Here is a 20,892-nt window from a genome sequence, read left to right as displayed (position 1 = left end):
CAACTTGATGTTTGATATATGGCAATAAAAATGCACGTTTAAAAAAAAAAAAAAGAGTCTCTCTCTCTCTCGCTCTCTCCCAACTCTCTCTCCTCTCTCTCTCTCTCTCTCTCTCTCTCTCTCTCTCTCTCTGGAAAGAATTGGAATTGTATTGCATTCATGTGTATTGTTTCTGAAGCCACCATATTCATCAATCGCCCTGGGCTTCTTTTTAAACACAATCACTGTTCAAAATTCACGTGCAATTCTTTTTAGCATTTATATTGAAAAAAAAAACGCTTTTCCTATTTATCCCTCATCATCCTTCAATAACCTTTTATCTGATTATTCTTAAACAGTCTCCTAGGGTTGGGTAGTTATTTGTATATTACAGACACAAAATCAAATTATACTATATTTCGTTTAAGTATAACCACAGGTGTGAAGTCCTCATTACCCGAAACATTTTTATAGATGTGGTTATCATTACACGATTAATCGTAAACAATTTCATCATCATCACTATTATCATCACATTCTTGTCTTTCCGGTGCTTTCGCTGCTTTCGAATTTCCACGCAGCTCCAGGCTTTTAGCGTTAAAACTATAAAACATTAAAGCTCTAAAAGGCTTCTAAATCCTGTGACAAATTACCCATTTCAAAATGATCAGCTCATATAAATATTAATGTTTTGATATTTGTGAGATAATAATGGACTTCAAAAGGTAAATGAAGGTATAAGAGGGAGCTCAGATGACTAGAATTTGTAGAAGGGGAAATAGATAGTGTTTAAGGTTGATGATATACATAAATCGTTGATTATTTTAGGACCAGAGAGAGAGAGCGAGGAGAAATTTGCTATATTATTTTTCCCTGTAGTCAAAAGGTCGTTTCTTGTGTCAGCGTCAGCTTTTATTTGTTTATTTAGTTCTCATTAGGTTCAAAATAAAATATTCTAATACCAAGCTCCCTCGTTTTGTCAGTAGAAAATATATGAATATCATTAAAACAAAAATACTGCCAAAAAAGATTACATTATTTTATTACCCTCGTATACTTCACTGGAGAAAGTCTAAAAAGAAAAATAAGGTATCAAGACCCCGTCTCTCTCTCTCTCTCTCTCTCTCTCTCTCTCTCTCTCTCTCTCTCTCTCTCTTCCGATTTCCACCTATCATTTCGCCTGATCCTTCTGATCTCGAAGAACAAACACGAAAGGAGGAATATAAAAATAACGATATTTTAACATTATGATGATTGGTATAAAGAACAGATAGAAGACAAAATATAAGTAAGAAAAGAATATCAACGCTCCATCATAATGATAAAAAAGACTAAACACAAAAGGGATATTTTTGGTCGAAAGAAGAAAATAAACGAATACAAAATAAGGCATACCATGGCATTAAGAGAAACCTAAACACACTCTGCGCCATTTAACTGAATCATCCCCAATAAACCAAAGTACACACCCACTAAACCTAAACACACCCCTTGCTAAACCTGAACACATCAACACTAAACCTAAACACACCCATTGCTAAACCTAAAGACATCAACACTAAACCTAAACACACACCCCCAATAAACTTAACCACATCAACTACTAAACCTGAACACAAACCTTGATACAGCATTATTAATCACAGATAAGAAAACCGTTTTCAATAAGTTACAAAGGGAAGGTGGGGAAGAAGGTACGAAATTGAAACCAACCCTATTATCCAAGTCGAGTCAAAGGTTGGCCATGGCCAAATTTTGTCTAGATCAGTCAAGCGGTTACCAAATTAATAAAGGGAAGGGGGGAGATGGGGGTACGGGGAGGGGGAGGGGAGGGGAGGGGAGGGGGAGAGGGAGGGAAGGGAAGGGGGTACTTATTTGAAACCTACTCTATTATCTAAGTTTCGTTCAAATGATGGCCACGTGACCAATTTTGTCTATTAGTCGGTTCGGATTTCTGTAATGTACAAGTTACAAATGTACGTATAACAAAAATATCCTTATATATATAATTATATATATATATATATATTATATATATTATATATAATATACACGAGGTGTGTCTATTGCATCGAGACTAATAAATAACTAACCTTTATTTATATGTATTGCAAATGTAATGCTTGTGACCTTCAATATACTCCCACTGTGCACTAACACATTCCAGCAGTCTTCTTTTCCACCGGTTGAAGGCAAGGAGGAACTCAGTTTCTGTCAACTGTTTCAACACATCCGCCGTTTTCTTCTTTACAGAATCAACTGACCCAAAACATGTTCCCTTAATTAAGTACTGATTTATATTTTGGGAAAAGATGAAACATTCACGGTGCTAAATCGGTCGAATCTAGAGGACTGTTCACAAACTCAGCTATCATCTGTACACTGAGTCAGCGGTCTTTTCGAAATAGTTGACAGATTGTTTTCCACATTTTCTTCTGTTCTTGACGTCCAGGGATTCATCATCATATCTGACAATCTCAGGTCCCTCGCGGAATCTCTGGTGCAGCTCAAACACAGGCTCACGAGTCAGGCAGTTTTCCCGCGAGCTATATTAAGCACTGGCTAACATTCTGTTGCTGGTTTGTTCAATTTTACTACAAATTTCAAGTTCATTAAGACATGTTCAAAGTCACCTCGCAGGCAGTTACGACCGGTTCGGACTGCTTTGTTTACAAGGTGGAATCACAGTCTTGTTACTATACCTTAGTTATACATACATATAAACACATACACACACACTCATATATATATATATATATATATATTATATATATATATATATATATATATATGTGTGTGTGTGTGTGTGTGTGTGTGTGTGTGTGTATATATATATATATATATATATATTATATATATATATATATATATATATATATATATATTATCCAGTTAAGACTGGCACACACCTCGTATGGTGGCTTTACCAGGACAAGATGCCTCTCGGTAACCCGGATGCCAAAGCGGTGTTTGTCACCCAAGTTTGCCGAACAAAGCTGTGTCTACCAACAAAGTTTGGCTATCGAGGTGGGACCCACATCTCGGCTAACCGCCCTTTTGACACCAAATCACTATTCAAGCAATAAAAATGATTTGATGTCGTTATTATCATTATTATTATTAATATTATTAGTATTATAATCATTATGTGTTTTGGTTGTTTGTCAATATATCTAGACGATATATATCTTGCATAAAAAGATATGAAAACGAATTTATTATAATTATATTATTATTAATTATTACTGTCATTTTCATTCTTATTATTATTGGCAGTTTTTGTTTTCCCTTTTCTAACTGTATCTGGGGAGAGAGAGAGAGAGAGAGAGAGAGAGAGAGAGAGAGAGAAAAGACAGGGCTAATGCAAGCATCCCTCACACAACCCCGTGGGTATTGTAGTCCTGAGGGGAACGTCTTACTCAAAGGAGGTAAGATCGATAGCAGCAATTTTCTCGAATTGCGCTATCCATCGTTGCCCATTGTCGGAAAACGCTGGGCTGTTTTCATAATGGTTCAGGAACCCATCAAAGGAACATAGACGAGACGCCGTTCGTATTTCTTCCCGTATTTCTTGTAAAGAATATAATTTTAATAATTATTCTCCTTGATGTCGATTGTGAATAGGACTATCAAAACTGAAACAGAATCGAGTAAAAAAATTTCAAATATTTACGTATTTATTATAAAGTCAAAAAGCTGTTTATTTTATTCATTCACAGTTAAACATTTTACATAGAATTGGAGAATATCTGTTAACACAGATCATCGTAAGTAAATGTCCGTGATTAGATAGTAATGATTTGGTTAAACCTTGTTGAAAGATGATGCAAGAGCTGTTTGCTAGTGCTGCGCTTTCCCGGTGACACTGAGAACGTTTCCAGTTTATAAAAGCACGTCAAATAAATAACGAAACCAATTTTTTAAAAATAAACTGCGGTCACTGAAATTCTTCGTATGTCAATGACGAAGATAAGAACCAATAAAAAACAAAAATCAAAATACAATAACACACTCACGGTTCTTGACTTTAAGTAACAAGAAATATGGTTAGTGTTAACGAGAAAGAGAGACCAGAGTAGGAACATGACTATATAGGAAACAAACCTTACTGATAACCATAATAGATTCTTAACAGAAAATTCAATATTTATAAACCAGAAGCAATAAAAAAATAAACAAAATAAAAATGAGACCAAAATACATCCAACGATTACCAACCAATCGCCATCTGTCGGGGACAATGAGCAGGATTTATCGCTGAATACAGACCCGACCATTGACAAGAGACGATCCTCCTGTCTCCCAGCATTAAGGAGAAGGACGTCTCTCAGTCAATCAGCAGCCGATGGAAGTCATATTGCTTCTCAGGCATCAAAGGGCTTCTCAATCTTTTCGAAAGGCTTCGGAGGAATAAGGAGGATGATGCGAGTTATCAAATACCTCCAGAACAGGATGACACTCTAGTGTAGCTGCAGGTATGGAAAGTGTGGAAAGCCATGAGGACTGATACCTATAGTCCCTTTGTTAGCTGATAAACGCATAGTGCTGGCTATGGGACAATCTCTCTCTCTCTCTCTCTCTCTCTCTCTCTCTCTCTCTCTCTCTCTCTTTCTGTGGTATTCTTTATATTCTATATTTTCTCCTCATTAATCCTCTATTTCGACAAGATAAGGTACACACAGTATGTTCGATATGAATGTTTCCAAGAATATCCTTTGAAAAAAGGTACTGACTCCAACAAGACAAGGGGAAGTCAACGCCCCTTTGCAGACAAGAGATTCCTTTCCGCGGAGCCATTGTTTGCAACAAGTGCAGAGGAAGGGACGCGAGAGATATCATGTTGCCGAAATTGCATTGTTCTCAGAGAGAGGAAAGGAGGAAAGGGAGAAATGATGAATGTTGGAATAATCCTTCACTGGATTAACCGCCAGAGAAAACTAAGAATAAACGAACATAGATTATGAATTTTTTTTTACGAAGGTCAAGAAACTTCAGTCTATTACAAGAATCTTCACCGGAGACTATACTAATCTACACACACACACACACACACACACGCACACACGTGTATATATATATATATATATATATATATATATATATATATATATATATATATATATATACATATATATACAATATATATATATATATATTATATATATATATATATATAAAGGATTAAAGATTTTAACATTTTAATTAATGACTTTGTAGTGAAATTAAGAAAATACATAATAAATATGATTAACTACTTTGTCACTTTTAAACTTAATGATATAATGACTGGTTTTATTATTTCTTTCAAGTTTCATAATTTCAAAATTAATACGTGAAATACTAAAGTAATCTTCTTCGACCATTCAACTGGTAACATTAGTCTTCTCAACAAGATCCACACTCGAATGAAGAGGTTGCCAGAGTTCTCAAATAACCAATAATCACAATTAAACAAAGATGACTGATTATGTTACGCACTAAAGAAGTTAAAGGGATCACCATAACGCTGAATAGCAACAATTAGCTGAGTATAACGAGTTATTGTGTCCCTAGATAACATAATAGTTTCAAGAAAACATAAGCGTGTTACTGGTAATATACAGTGTTAGAATGTGTGCATTGTAAGTTTAATGTAGCTTATTGATCTTATATATATATATATATATATATATATATATATATATATATATATATATATATATATATATATATATATATATATGTATGCATTAAGGTTATCGCTGAGAACGATCTTGTGGAGAGAAGTGTAGAATCTTCATGCCCCCGAAACAAACTATAAATGACATCTTTTCAAAAGAATTATTATTAATGAAAAGACGAAAGAAAATATAAATATATATATATATATCGATATTCTCTCTCCCTCTTTCTCTTGCTCGATATATATATATATATATATATATATATTATATATATATATATATATATATATATATATATATTATATTTATATTTTCTTTCGTCTTTTCATTAATAATAATTTTTTGGGGAAAATTTGTGTAAAAATTCATGATATTAAATTGTATATGCTCCCGTGTCTTTTCAAAATGTACTGTTTTTCTGGAAGAATCATTTGTTTACTGCGTGTATCCTCAGGCGGCTCCTCCCTTCTGTAGAGTGAAAATCGCCCTTATGGCTAATATTGTAGTGTCAGTTTGTATATTAAGCCGTCTTTTGACTATGTTGTTCTTTGTAAAATCAGTTTGCCTCAGCAAAGGGTCCGAACAGGACTAAAAGTACTTGGCTATCTCGCTTTTTCATTTTTTTCCTTCATGGCAAAAAACCTTTATTTATACATAGCATAACGTTTTATATACTTCGTGATCAAGTTATTCATAATAATATATATATATATATATATATATATATATATATATATATATATATATATATATAATATATATATATATATCCATTCCTCCATCTTCCGCGTAATCCTACTGTATGAAATATACAGGTAATTTTCATATAATAACAGCTTTCTGCTGATTTATGTCTCCGACGTCATAGATTGCCATTAATCTGTCTTTATAACTATTTCCTGAGTTTGAGCAAAGTATCTGTCAAAGAAAATCAGTACCTTCCAGGTTTTTAAGGTTTTCTTTCATCAACCATCTTTGCATCTGCTGCTGACTGGACTCCTTCTGTTCATTTATTGTAACATTTGGCCTACTGTCTGGCCTCATACCCACTTAATTTTGTTTACGACTGGCTTTAATTTCTTTTATATTAACATTTACCTAGTTCTTTCAAGATTCCAAGTTATTTCGATACTGAATCCTTCCTGCAACTTACAATGTTGGTGAAACACTTCAGGCATAAATCAGACAGAGGGCATTCTATGCCTTTCTTTTTCATACACTTATGTTCAAAGAATATATAGTAAAGCTCATACCATTTTCTCACCTTTTAAATTCTCACGAACTTTTGCAATTTTCTCTCCCTTTCGGGGAAGGGGGCGAGTTACTATTCGGCACAGCAATGTTCGGTCCAATTCCGAAAATATAAAATAGATATAACAAGAACTATTTTAAAGCCTGAGAGCCTCTCAAAAAGGGAGTTGTTTTGAGAGAAAATAGTTGGCATTTTTATCTGGAAAATTCAGTAACTAGAACGACCAAGTCTCCGAATGGCAAACTAGGAAATAATAAATTAATAGTGGGGGATAGAGAAAGGAGGGGGAGGGGAACGTGATCATACTACAACAAAGCGCTGTGTTAAAAATTCAAATTAAATTGTCTCGTAAAATACTCCAAATCAGTAAGTGATGAAAATTTTTATCCAAGAAAACATCAAAATTACATCAGTGTCACTTATGATAATTATTTCCTTTTAATATATACTGTCGTCAATCATTAAAAGTAATGTTTTGTGCCTGTTCTGACAACTTTACTCAGCTCTAATTACCAAAATACAGAGAAACGGAAAATAGATGCTTTTAAAAAACCTTTGCGAGATCGATCTAAGCCGATTAAACGCCGTGCGTTATTGGAACCGCTTTCCATTAATATTTAATATCTTCCATCTAGCGGAGCATTCTAATGTCCCCATCCCCTCTATCATCTTTCCCAGAATTCTTATTTCTCTCTCTCTCTCTCTCTCTCTCTCTCTCTCTCTCTCTCTCTCTCTCCGGAAAGATGAGAGAGAAAGGATAATCAGATTACCGTTACATGTTTCATGGACTAGAATCAATTTTGAGTTGAGCAATTTCCTAACTGAATTTCATAAGGAATTATACATGATAAGAGTTGCATGAGAGCAATGCGGGGAAGGAAGATATTGTTTTTGTATGATCAGACAGGATGAAAGAAACTATGTTGCGATGACGAACAGAGAAAAAAAAGAGAAAGAAGGAACAAGCAGAGTTGCAAATGCAAAAGCTCATAAGAATAGCATTACATGCCAGAAGATAAAACTCGGAATTATGAGAATGTTATTTACATAACAGATGAAAAATTCCTATCAGTATCTTTATTTTTTTATTGGGATGATGGAGCATTTATTATGCAAGAGCTTTAAGTCTTGCCTTTATTCAATAGTACGATATACTGACTACATTTTTTTTTGTAATCTGAAGAGCATCACAAGAAGAAAGTACAAATCCCTTTCCATATACAATAGGAATCAATTTATACTTAGATCTATCATTATGTTTATTATATGAAGCAGATATGGAAGTAAATGCACTAAATAACGAAAACATTACAGAGACAAACAGAGACACACACACAATAAATAACAAGTGATCAGAGCTCGTCAAAAGGTATACCATCAAATCATTTGGCTAAATACTTTAGAACCTTGATGAGGTAAGTCTTATCTTGAAGACACCTTTGTTAAAAAAAAATAAAAGGACAGAGAAAAAGAATATGATTCTCTCTCTCTCTCTCTCTCTCTCTCTCTCTCTCTCTGACACACACACACACACACATACACACACACATACACATTGCAGTTAGTTTCTGAATCTAATTCGGACAGCCTTTGCCCCCTGTCTATCGCTGGCTCTTGTCTCTACCTGTCTGTTATTTTTTTTTTTACTCGAATGAAGAACAAAATTATTGGAACAGATATTTTTGAAGCTTACGATTGCTCGTCAGATATATGAATTGATGCATCCACAGTAACTGGCATTGTAACTGAGAGGTCACCAGCAATAGTGGGACGGAAAATAAAACCATTGCATACTGCAGGAATGTATAGAAAACTTTGCAAATTGCAATTGGTAGGAAATAATTTTTTTTATAAATTCCGTGCATACACCATCAAGAGGTATCGGTGTTAGGCTTTTAAGTTGAGGTATCCTACTTCAGATATCAATTCTACTATGAAAAGAGAATATTCCTTTAAAATTTACTAAGAAAACTGAGAATTTGCCAACAATCTACCAAAAAAGTAAGTACTGCTTTAAAATTTACGATGAAACAGACTATTCCATTCGACATTTACTAAGAAAATACAGTATGACCTTAAAATTTACTAAGGAAACGAAGGATTGCTTAAAAACTTGCAAAGAAAAGCGTTTTCTTTTAAAATTTATTAAGGAAATGGTGTATTCCCTTAAAACTTACTGAAAAAAGAGGATTCCCTTAAATGTTGCTTAGACGAGAGAGTATTCAATTTGAATTTACTATGAAAAGATAGCATTACCTTAAAAATTGAAAAAAGGGAAGAAAGGTGTTCCCTTAGAGCAACGTGGGTATTCTGTCTTCCCTAAGGTTATGTGAATGCGTTGGAAAACTACAATTTAAGATATTTTTAAATAATATGAATTAGATGAACTCTTTATGAACACAGCCTTTGATCCTATAACATTAGTAATCCAATATGCAATAGAATTCATAATAAAAGTCAAATTTACGTCTCAAGGAAGTCAAATCAATTTTGGCGACATATTTCTTTTTCCTGTGAAAGCAAAGTCACCTTTCACGATCCGTAAATGGAATCTCCTTTACTGAAAAATGTCGACCTCCTTCATGCTTGTGCTGTCAATACGAAATCCTTTGGCGGTCGAACCCCCTTGGGAAGGACGCGCCCATCAAAGGCTTCCGACAGGAGGGACCTTTTTAATGGCTGTTAGTTTGCATGAGAGAACGTTATTCCAGTTAGTCACTGTTTTATTTATTTTTAAACCGTTACGGCTTTCCTTTGCTTGTTGTATGTTTGTGTGTGTGTTTTTTTTATGAGGTGTGGTTATGTGGAGAGAGAGAGAGAGAGAGAGAGAGATTAATGTTTTATTCTCAGGAGAACCACTCAGCTAGAATGTCTTACCCACAAAGAATTCTAAAATTATCAATCAAGATGAATGTTTTTTTTTTTTTTTGCACTCCAAAAGCATTACATATCACAGCATTATAATTGCTTTCCTAATTGACGGCCAAATTGACGGTTATTGTCAATAGAACGTTTTTTTAACGGTAGACAGTCATTTCTCTCGTTAACTGTCAGTTGAACTCCATAGACGGAAATTGGCCGTTTTCATGTTTTAATGTTACGCAGGCCTGTTTTATGACGACACAAATTCACACGATTATGCTTTTTCGTACACAGAGCAAATATAAGCGTGTTTCATATATCATATCAGATAGCTCCAATTCGCTCAATTTCGTCGATTTCGTACGGAAGCAAGTGTACAGCGTTTCTGAATTTCATCTTTTATTTTGTGTTTTAAATCGAGGGTATCACCTCTCGTAGTTCCTCGCTCGACGAGTGGTTTTCGCGCTCGACTGCCAATCCGGTGGTCCAAAGTTCGAATCCAAGCTCGGCCGACGCGGAACCAGAAAAATTTATTTCTGGTGATAGAAATTCATTTCTCGAATAAGTATGGTTCGGATCCCACAATAAGCTGTAGATCCCGTTGCTAGTGACCAATTGGTTCCTACCCACGTCAAAATATCTAATCCTTCGGGCCAGCCTTTAGGAGAGCTGTTAATCAGCTCCTCAGTGGTCTGGTAAAACTTAGATATACTTAACTTACCACCTCCCGTCTTTGTCTTTTTGAATTAAAAACACTTAAATCTGGGAGACTTGACTGAAATACTGGAATGGCAATTGGTTGGGATTGGAACTGGAACTGGAACATAGAATATATAGCAAAGGCCACGCGATGGGACTTATGAGGCCATTCAGCACTGAACTGAGGTTGGAAAGTTGTAACAGGAGGAAAAACTCGCAGTTGCGCAATGAAACAAATATTAGGAGAAGGTGGAAAGCAACATATAAAGAAATATATGAACAGAGGTACAGTAAGAGGAATGAAAGAGTTGACGCTAGGGGCTGAAGGGACGCTGCAAATAACCTTAAAATGCCTACAGTACACCGCGCGAGGTGCACAGATAACACTACCCCTTACGAGATAAATTGGTAAATAGAAAACATATTAGGCGTTTATTACAGTCACTCTATATATAACTAAATTAATGTCGAAAATTCGTTTTAGTGTTATTTTTCCTTTTATTTCCTGATCGTTTTGAAAGAATTTGAGGGATCTGATTGTCAAGAATTGATATGTATATAATATGTATGTATGTAGATATATATATATATATATATATATATATATATATATATATATATATATATATAAGAGATAGAGAGAGAGAGAGAGAGAGAGAGAGAGAGAGAGAGAGAGAGAGAGAGAGAGAGAGAGAGAGTCATAAATAGCATTGTTATTTATCAACATTTCAAACTAAACTATGTTTTCCAATGTTATCATAATCTAATCTAAAGAAGCTTATTATCAGATTAAACTATATTAAGATATTTGTAATCTACGTAAATCAATGAAAACTAAGTGATCCATTTCCCTCAATTAATTCATATATATTCATAGTCTATTCATTCTGAACAGAATTATAAATTATACTTTTTTCTCCCAGTTTGTTACCTACGTTCCTCATTATACACCAAATATGTTTATTTCCTGTAAACAGACGCTTCATGGACCTCTCATTCATGCCTACCAGTGCAGTACATTGAAGCGACAGCAAAATCACGAACAAAAGCAACTATATCAAAGACCAGCAAACTATATTTCATACAATTTTGCATGCAAAAAGCATCAAAGTGCAACAGCCTTTATTTCACTTGACGTTGCATGAAAGAACACCATCGCTCAAGTCTGATATTCAGCTGCCAAGGGACGACGTGAATCCAGACATAAATATCATTTCTGGATAAGCAACGTGAATGACCACTAATAAATCAGGTGTTTTTTTCATGCTAGAGTAATGACTTCCTTCAGAAGGTGCACCTGGCTTTCTTGAATGACTGTTCGTATTAATGGCTTTTTATGAATTATATATGGACGTGGATCGTTTATCCTGAGACTGTTTTAGTTTCACACCAACACACACACAAACACAAATTCCTTATTTTGCTTTCGTATAATTGCAGGGGCTTTCTTTTTCTGATAAAAAAAAAATTTAATATATGAGATGGTTTTATACAATTTTGATATTCTTGTGTAGATATATCTACTTCAACATTAAGCGTCCTACTTTCAATGGTATGCAAAGTAATGAATACTTAAACACACACACACTCTCTCTCTCTCTCTCTCTCTCTCTCTCGTCCTTCTCTCATCCTTCTCTCTTCTCTCTCTCTCTCTCTCTCTCTCTCTCTCTCTCTCTCTCTCTCTCTAGATAATGCGCTCTGTATTAAGCTTCCGCCTCTCCTTCCAATCGCCAATAAAGAACACGATAATTTCATAAACATCTTTCTTACAGAAAAAAAATTAAATAATGTCATAAATTGTAAACCTATTTAATGTAAACCGAGAATTCGTAAGGCTTCGTTAACTAATTCACATAAGTAAGAGAAACAGTATTCCTGTGACTAACAAAACCCAAACCAGAACATCAATACAGACGAGAGAAGCTAAAATGAAAACTTTCAAAAATTCGAATTACTGTTTCGATTCTGTTCTTCAGTCTGATTAACTGACGTCATGACTACTGCCGTCACTTACTGCAACCTTTGATCATGATGAAAAATGGTTCACAATTCTTTAAAAGAAAAACATCTGTACATTAGAAGGAGAATTGCTTTGGACAGGTGAATGTAAACACTTCATGAGGGAGTTGCCTCAAGGTGTATAAACATCTCAGGGTAACGTTCACAATCTGGCTGTGCAACGTGGTGTTAAGGAAAGTAAACAACTTTAGTTTAATATCATAGCGTTGTGCTAGACATGTAATGAATATTGCCTTTGTTTTGTGACAAAATGATGGAAAAACCCGTCCAAATCACACGGTTGAACTGTCGTAGCTTAAGAGCAAATGTTATCTTGTCGGACAGGATAACACACGTCTTAAATCATAGATTATGCGGTTCAGCTTATTCGTTGCTCTCTTTGTTTATGCTCTTGCATAGATTATAATTAACTTTTCCATTCTGTTCACAAGTTAGTAAGACTTAACTACTACAATTACATAACATTGTATCTGAGTGTCTCTCTGTCTGTCTGTATGTTAGTCAGTCTGGCTGATTCTCTCGATGTCTGTAAAGGACATCAAAGGCTCTCGACAGCCGTTCCATTTCTCGCTTTCAATATAAATTTTCGGTGAAATATAAAGAAAATACCGTTTCCAAAATCCTCTTTTCTGACAATAAAATTTTTCTCCGGCATTGGTCGTGAAACGCGATTTGCCTTTTAGTAATCTTATTCCAGTGTTTGTTTGTACTTTCTGTATTCTATTTTGGGTTAGTTGCAGTTGCAAACTAGAAATATAAATTGTCCCTTTGCACTGAGTTTTACGCGTTCGGAAATCGTATTAGGTTCATCCAATAGCCAGTCTTGGTGTCAACGCCATCAGTTAATTGCAGTGACTTTGTACAAATTAAACACATAAATGCTTTTAGACATGCGAATAATATACGGTTAGAAACATTCATCCATAAATGCATGTATCTAACTGTAAGTAAACAATTATAAGTGAAAATTGTGCATCCAATAGTCAGGCTCAGTGTCAACACTTAAATATTGCCTAAATTACAGTCACACATACGTACATAAATACACATACGTTTATATTTTCCCAACACTAAAACAAGTATCATAATTATTTAACGCCTCTTAAAGACCTATTTCCCCCTTTCAACAACTCCATTCGTGAAAAGGACTTGGAAACTTTCCCATTCTCTCCTGAAAAAAAATGGGCGATATTATACCTAATATCGAAATAATTGACCAAACCATTGATCCCCGACGTTTACGAATCCTGGAAGCCCTCCATATAGGAAAGGAGAAACCTAACTTGAACATTACCCAAGAAACGTTTCTCCTCCCTACCGCCGCCCGAAGATCAGCTGCGAACGACCACCCAAATATCCAGGAGCACCAGCGGGATGATAGGATTCCTGCCGCTGGTAGGACTCCTGACATTCATTCCCGATACACTACTCGAGCGCTCGCACCCCCCCCCCGTCTTGCCTGCAAATCCCCTGGCAAACCATCGACGAGAGATCCCAGACTTCGCCCCAGACCGGCTCGACCAATAAGAACGCAGCTCTAGGATTCGAGCCCCTATAAATATCGGCATGCAGACACCATCTCTTCACTTCTATTATTATTATTATTATTATTATTATTATTATTATTATTATTAAAAAATCCTCATAGTAGCACGAGTCTTCGAATGGAGAAGCAAATCCACAGTTATGTAAATGTACATATATTTAAATCTAAAAACAGCAAGGATAGCTTGTTTATAAACAATGGAACCGGCCGTCAATTATAAATCAGGCAATGCCGTCGTTTTCAGATGATAGCTCCGCCAGTCGTCTGGAACGTCTAATTGGTCCTTGCCCAATGCGGTCGTTCTGATGGCTCTCTTCAACAGCATAGGCACCGGCAGCATCGGTTACTGGAAGTACCCGAGTTACCTGAATTGAAGAAAGAGAGGCAACCACAGCATCAGATGTGGCTAAAGAGACAACACGATCATAATGTTCTTTATTCTTAAAGCCTTTAATATATTTCTTGGAAATAAGGTTATTGGTGAATTTATCTTCCTGTGTGAAGGATTTATTGCCTTCCAAAGAAAAACCACTGTCTATCGCCGCACCCTCCACTAGCCTTCTTATACCAACATCTTTACTTCTAAAAATTACTTTAGATTCTTCCCAATTTGTGCGGTGATCGAGCTTAAGGCTGACTAACTAACTCATTGTTATCCGCATGCAACTGGTATGCTCTTTTGTGTTCCCTGATTCTAGTGGGCAGCCCTCTACCACTTTCCCCGAAATATTTAGAGTCACATTTTGAACAGGGAATTTCGTAAACACCAACGTGTCAGATTGATAAGGGGAACCGAACAGATTCCCAAACGCTATCCTTGCTGTTTCTAGATTTAAATATATGTACATTTACATAACTGTGGATTAGCTTCTCCATTATTATTATTATTAATTATTATTATTATTATTATTATTATTATTATTATTATTATTATTATATGATCCATCTTCTTGCTGAGCTGAGCTCTTGCCTGACCACCCACCCTCCCTGCAATATATATCTCTCTCGCGATAACATAGCGTCGAAATACGCTATTTTATATGACAGAGCGATGAAGTTTGGACTGCGTCCTCTAATAAGCAATAAACTTACTTGGGTCAGCTATATTACTTTCGTCAGTCCCAGGTATAATATTACTATTATCTTCGTTATTTTCAGTATTGTCCGGTCGCGTCTTGGCAATTGTTTTGCCTTTCTTTTATTTATTTTTTTTTTTATTCCTGGAATGTAAAGGGCAAGTGTTTGATTTCGTCTTCATTCGTGGAACAGAAAAGGTCTGATGGGTCTCGTGTTAAAACATAATTGTGGCTTTCAGCTAAATCCTCTTTCGATCTTTGCTTCGCTCTTCTCTTGCTCTTCTTTTCCTCTCTTATCTCTTAGTCTTCTCCTACTTTGGGTGCTGATACGATGCCAGGCAACTAAAAATCAATCAGTAACTGCCTCCCATTTAACCACCTCGAGACTGAGATCTTCAATGTAATTGTCTTAGACTTGCATATATGCATTCTTTATTACTACGTTAGTTGTATCTCATTACGGAATGATTGGGTAGTTTACTTATTGCACGAAAATCCTGCCATCATTTACCTGCACTACAATAATTTAATATTCTATATTGAATTAGTTACAAAACGTAAACACGTACAAACACTACCCTCTACGTAGTAAAAACACCACACTGATCGGCAAACTACATAAAACTAAATGACGCATTCCGTACCGTACTACGAGCCAAGACTGTCTCTTGAACAATAATGTCAAATACCAAGAGACTAATAACATAAATGTTTGGAAAAAGTTTGGGCCACTTTGAAAGAAATACCATCTTCTTGTGGCGAACAATTACCTTTCCGGAATGGCTGTCAGCTTTCCTGGAGCCAGAAGTTGTCTAAGTTATGACAAAATTACACCGCCTAAGTCGTTACGTTGTTGATGGAGTACGTAACGTCTTCTTTCTCTTGGGCGTCAAGGGATTTCCTCCTGAAACAAATGCAGAAAATTATTCTTGAACTTAACTTTTGCAGTTAAAGACCGTAACTTAATGTCCTTTCACCTGGATACAATTTTAATGACTTAAGATTACAACAGTTTGCATAATCATATAGTTCCTCATAAAACACAGAGTTAATTGTTTGTTGATTTGATGGCTGACTATATTGGAATCATAAAAAGGTGCAGCATTATTCAATTTACACTGAACACACACCATGAATATAAATACAGAAGAGAGAGAGAGAGAGAGAGAGAGAGAGAGAGAGAGAGAGAGAGAGAGAGAGAGAGAGAGAGATTTAACAATATCGACAACGGATAAAAGGATTTCGATCATGTTTGGCTGTGAAAACCTAACCTGACCGAGCAACATCCCCTTAACCAACAACCAACCCACCCATCCCGAACCCCCCTCCTGCTACCACATATCTAACTGCTATTACTTTAATACTGTTACCTTATATTATTATCATTAATAACCTTTGGCTGATCTTAACCTTCAGTTATGGAAGACTAAGGTCCACTTTTATGAACAAGACAGACAACAAAAATGATTCAGATATTGTTCTGTCGTTCTTCTGTTGAGATGAGTTTTGTATATTTACTATTTGTTTCCACAAAGCTTCAGTTAATGTTTACTCTGCTTTCCATTATTTCTCCGCAATAGCGCGGCTATACATCATAATTTGAAAACCTCTCAATTCCAAATATGCATATAAATTCTTGTAAATCATTTAATTCCGGGATTTAAAATCATTATACAAAAAAATAATAATAATAGAATTACAACACATACATCGTTTTTATCACGGGAACTAAATTCGCATTTTAAAACAAAATGTCATTTTCTCTGGTGAAACATTTTTCCTTCCGTCTGCAACCCATCCAGACCTACACACTTCGACAAATCTAAGTTTTCCAGCGGTTTCTAGGACTTCACAAGCGTATGCATACGACACAGGTATACCTAGCAACACATTTCCCTTGATAAATGAACATCGTAAGTCTTGGAAAATATGGTCGGGGAAGTAAATGAGTTCGAGGAGGAAGTCATCCTGAGAAAATTGTTTTGGGAATTACACGTACAAGGATTACGGCGTTTTATGATAATTGAATTTTTGTACTTAAGCGAAGACTTTCAAGGAATTCGTTCCCGGAGTAAAAACTGGCAAAGGACGGCTTTTGTCCTTATTTGACAGATTATTAGGGAAAAAAGGAATAGGAAATAAGATTAGGCCAAAGGCCAAGCACTGGGCCTATGAGGTCATTCAACGCTGAAATGGAGTAGAGAGGATTTACAGGTGTTAACAGTGGGGGAAAATTCGCGCAGTGTTGAACTTATGACAGAGTTGTTAAGAGAGTGGAAAGTAAGATGTAATAGAGAGAACAAATGAACGGAAGTACAGTAAAGGGAAGGAAAAGGGCCACAGGGACGATGCAAAGGTCCCTGAGTATTGCCTGCAGTGCACCGCGTGAGGGATTAAGAGAAAGTGATGATTTACACCTTTACACAAACTTGTATCTGTTTATTTCATTTCCAAAAAATATAAATCTCCTATTAACGTTCGTTCTCTATGTTTTATCAATTTATCATGTCTCGCCAAATAACCTTTGTCAGTCAATTAATGAAGTGTACCAGGGAGCTTAATGTTCATCAAAGAAAATTCTTATAGGTGATCTCAGATTACTATTTGACAGAGATCAATACACAGTAACTCATACGCAATCATACATATATGATGAATATTTCCCCAGTTTACCTTATTTCAATTTTTTTACCCTTGAAATAATAGCAGTCATGAAAACGAAACTGAAGTAACAAAAGATCTTTTAAGCATTTTATCTATATTATGAGACCTATTTAAGATACAGAAACACAAAGGGATTCATCCGTTTACGGTTCTTGCATGTTCTTGGACAAACAATAATACCTGTACCGTAATCCTTATCAAAGTACTAATCTGGCATAAAAGGCTATTTACGTAATATATTTTGAACGAAAAGGAACTTGAAAAAAATTTTAGGCCTAAGGCTAAGTTCTGGGACATATGACGTTATTCAATAGTGACAGGGGAATTGAGAGCCAAAAGGTTTTGACGGTGTAGCAGGAAGAAAACCGCGCTTTTGCACTTTTGGGAATAAGATTTCTAATGAAACAAAAACGTTGTCCTCGCGTTTAATACTACATCTGTCATCTTTTCCTAATCCACCAATTTCCTTTGCTGAATTTTCTAAGTTTTTCATTAAAGTAAGATTCTCTCTCTCTCTCTCTCTCTCTCTCTCTCTCTCTCTCTCTCTGGGTGACTGCAGTTGCGTGCCCTAATCTAAGTAAACTTTCATCTTCCATTCACTGTTTCATTTTTTCCCAAAAATAGCGTAACAAGAACATTCTTCCTATTCAGTCCAGCTGTGTATCCCTGCCATTTTAGTGAGTGTAGCAGTGGGACACATGAAGACCTGCATTTAAGAAGACTTGGAATAATTTCCATGTATAATTACAGATACTCTACATATAACCACCATTACTCTTGCTCCAGTGCGTTCAGAATTAAGACCATCAAAGTCATGGAAATCAGACCATTTCATATCAAAGACTAATGTCATATCGTCACGCTTGCCTGAGGACCCATTGGGAACGCTTAAGATATCGAAAAAAGAAGCATAATATCGTTCTCATTAAGTGCAGATTGCTGACAAGCAAATGTATTTCAATTATGTTAAGACGATCGAGGAAGGACTTGGAGTCCTTTGATCAGTCCCTCTCCAAACGTCAATCACTTAAGTGGCATTATTGTGTTCGTATATCTAATCTCGAAATCATTGGTATATTCCATTGCTTGGAGGACTTTATTCTGTAATGGATCCCCGCAGGAGGAATGATGAGGTCTGTGCACCTCTGCACGGTGCACTGTAGGCATTATTTCAGGGCTTTTGCAGCGTCCCTTCGGCCTCTAACTGCAACCCTTTTCATTTGTTTTACTGCAACCCCATTCACATTCCCTTCCCCCATACTCTCCACCCTATCCTACCAATGGTTTCATGGTACAACCGAGATGTTTTCCTCCTGCTGTGACTTTAAAACTTTTATACTCGCATTTTCCATTTCATTACTGATTGACCTCATAGGTCCCTACTGCTTGGCCTTTGGCCTTACTTTTATATTCCGTTCCATTCCGGAATGGATAGCTACTGAAAGAACATAAAGATAGTTTATTGGGATTGAAATAAAAAATCAATGGTATTTCGCCATTCAAAATAACAAGAGGAACACTGTCATTGCCAGTTTCAGGCTACAACTGCTGAATCGGGAGTGACGTAATTACTTGGTACAACGTTGCCATACAGTAGGAAAAACATTGGCACTGTTCCAGCTATGGAGTGCTGCTCACGAAGACCTCTACTGCATCACCCAGACTTTAATTATCAATAAATAATGAAAAGTTTCTGTTTATCCGAAGTAGTTATCAACTTTTTCTTCTGCTTCTTCGTTTCATCTTCCTCTCAGCTTGGTCACTAGCCGGGATCGCTGTTGTTTACATGATCCTTCTCCAACTATATTTCTGTTTGCAGATGTTTTATGTTTAAGGACGTAAGCCCTTCCTGACTCCAACCCTCCCTATTTATCCGGGCTTGGGACCGCCACTGGCTCGGGCCTCAGCAATTATAAATTTTTTTGATGCTTTTTGTTTTACCAAAGGATTAATTGTTGACGTTCGTGACGTCACGTTAATTAACAAGACTTTCGATGAGAACAGCAAAAGAACCGACATCTTCAAGAAAGGTTACTGTTTTTTGCCAATAGTTATTTGGATGAAAACGATATGTAAAGTAGCATTTAATGTACATTTGAAAACTTCGCCATTAACAAGATTTTGAATGAATTCCGTTAAGCTAAACATCTCACCGAAGGAAGAAAACGGATTTTCCTTTTATTATATGGCTAAAATTCGACTTTATTCGCTCGAGGCTTCTTTCCCCATTCCTTTCTTTGATCTTGGATATCAATAAATTTGAAGCGACCAAAATTCACAAAGCCTAAAATTCGTTTTAGATTTAGGCTGTTCCGAAGGTAACAGGTTTTTCAACATTCTCCCTTATACTGGAATCTTGTTCAGCATCGGTACGTTAGATATATAGGTATTTTTCTACGTTGAATTTTGTTTCCATAACGAAATTTTTCTTGACAGTAAAAGTCTACTTCAAGAAAAGGAAGCATTTACTCGTGTGGAGATGCATTTCCTGAGACAACACCTCATTATCCTTAAGAGAAACGTTTCATTATTTTCTTGTACTTCAAAACGCTCCCCAAAATGATTTTTTTGTTACAAAACATTTTCCTTCCGGGAACTATTCCAAGAAAAAATTTTCCTCGCCAGGTAAAAGAGCTTTTTCTAAGAGAAAACGTTTTGCTGTTTTGCTCTCAACATGTAAGTGGAAGGGACTCGTACCTGTGAAATACACTTCAAGACTGAAGTGGCCGGAAGGGAGGTGAAGAGGTTGCTGAAGTGAAAGGAAGGAAGGGAGGAGGAGGAGGAGGAGGAGGAGGAGATGAAAGGGGAGGGATAAGGAAGTAGTAGAATGGTGAGTGGCCGGCCCCATGATGTTCATACCAGGTAAATGTAATCTAATATTATGAATTATTTCACTTTCAAATTTGTAGAGAACTCTGGAATTTCTACTTGATTTTTTATTTTCATTTTGCCTTTTAATATTTCGATCTCCATTTAATATTTCCTGTCGTATTTTATAGTTCCTTTTAATGTATCAATTTGCACTTGTTATCTATAACCTTTTGGTGTTCCGATATTTCGAATTGCATCTGATATTTTCATTTAATATATCATTTCGATATTTCAGTTTCCATTTACTATTTCTTTTTATTA

The sequence above is a fragment of the Macrobrachium nipponense genome, chromosome 7 (assembly GCF_015104395.2).
Source record: "Macrobrachium nipponense isolate FS-2020 chromosome 7, ASM1510439v2, whole genome shotgun sequence".
Taxonomy (NCBI): Eukaryota; Metazoa; Arthropoda; class Malacostraca; order Decapoda; family Palaemonidae; genus Macrobrachium; species Macrobrachium nipponense.
This window is presented reverse-complemented; position numbering follows the sequence as displayed.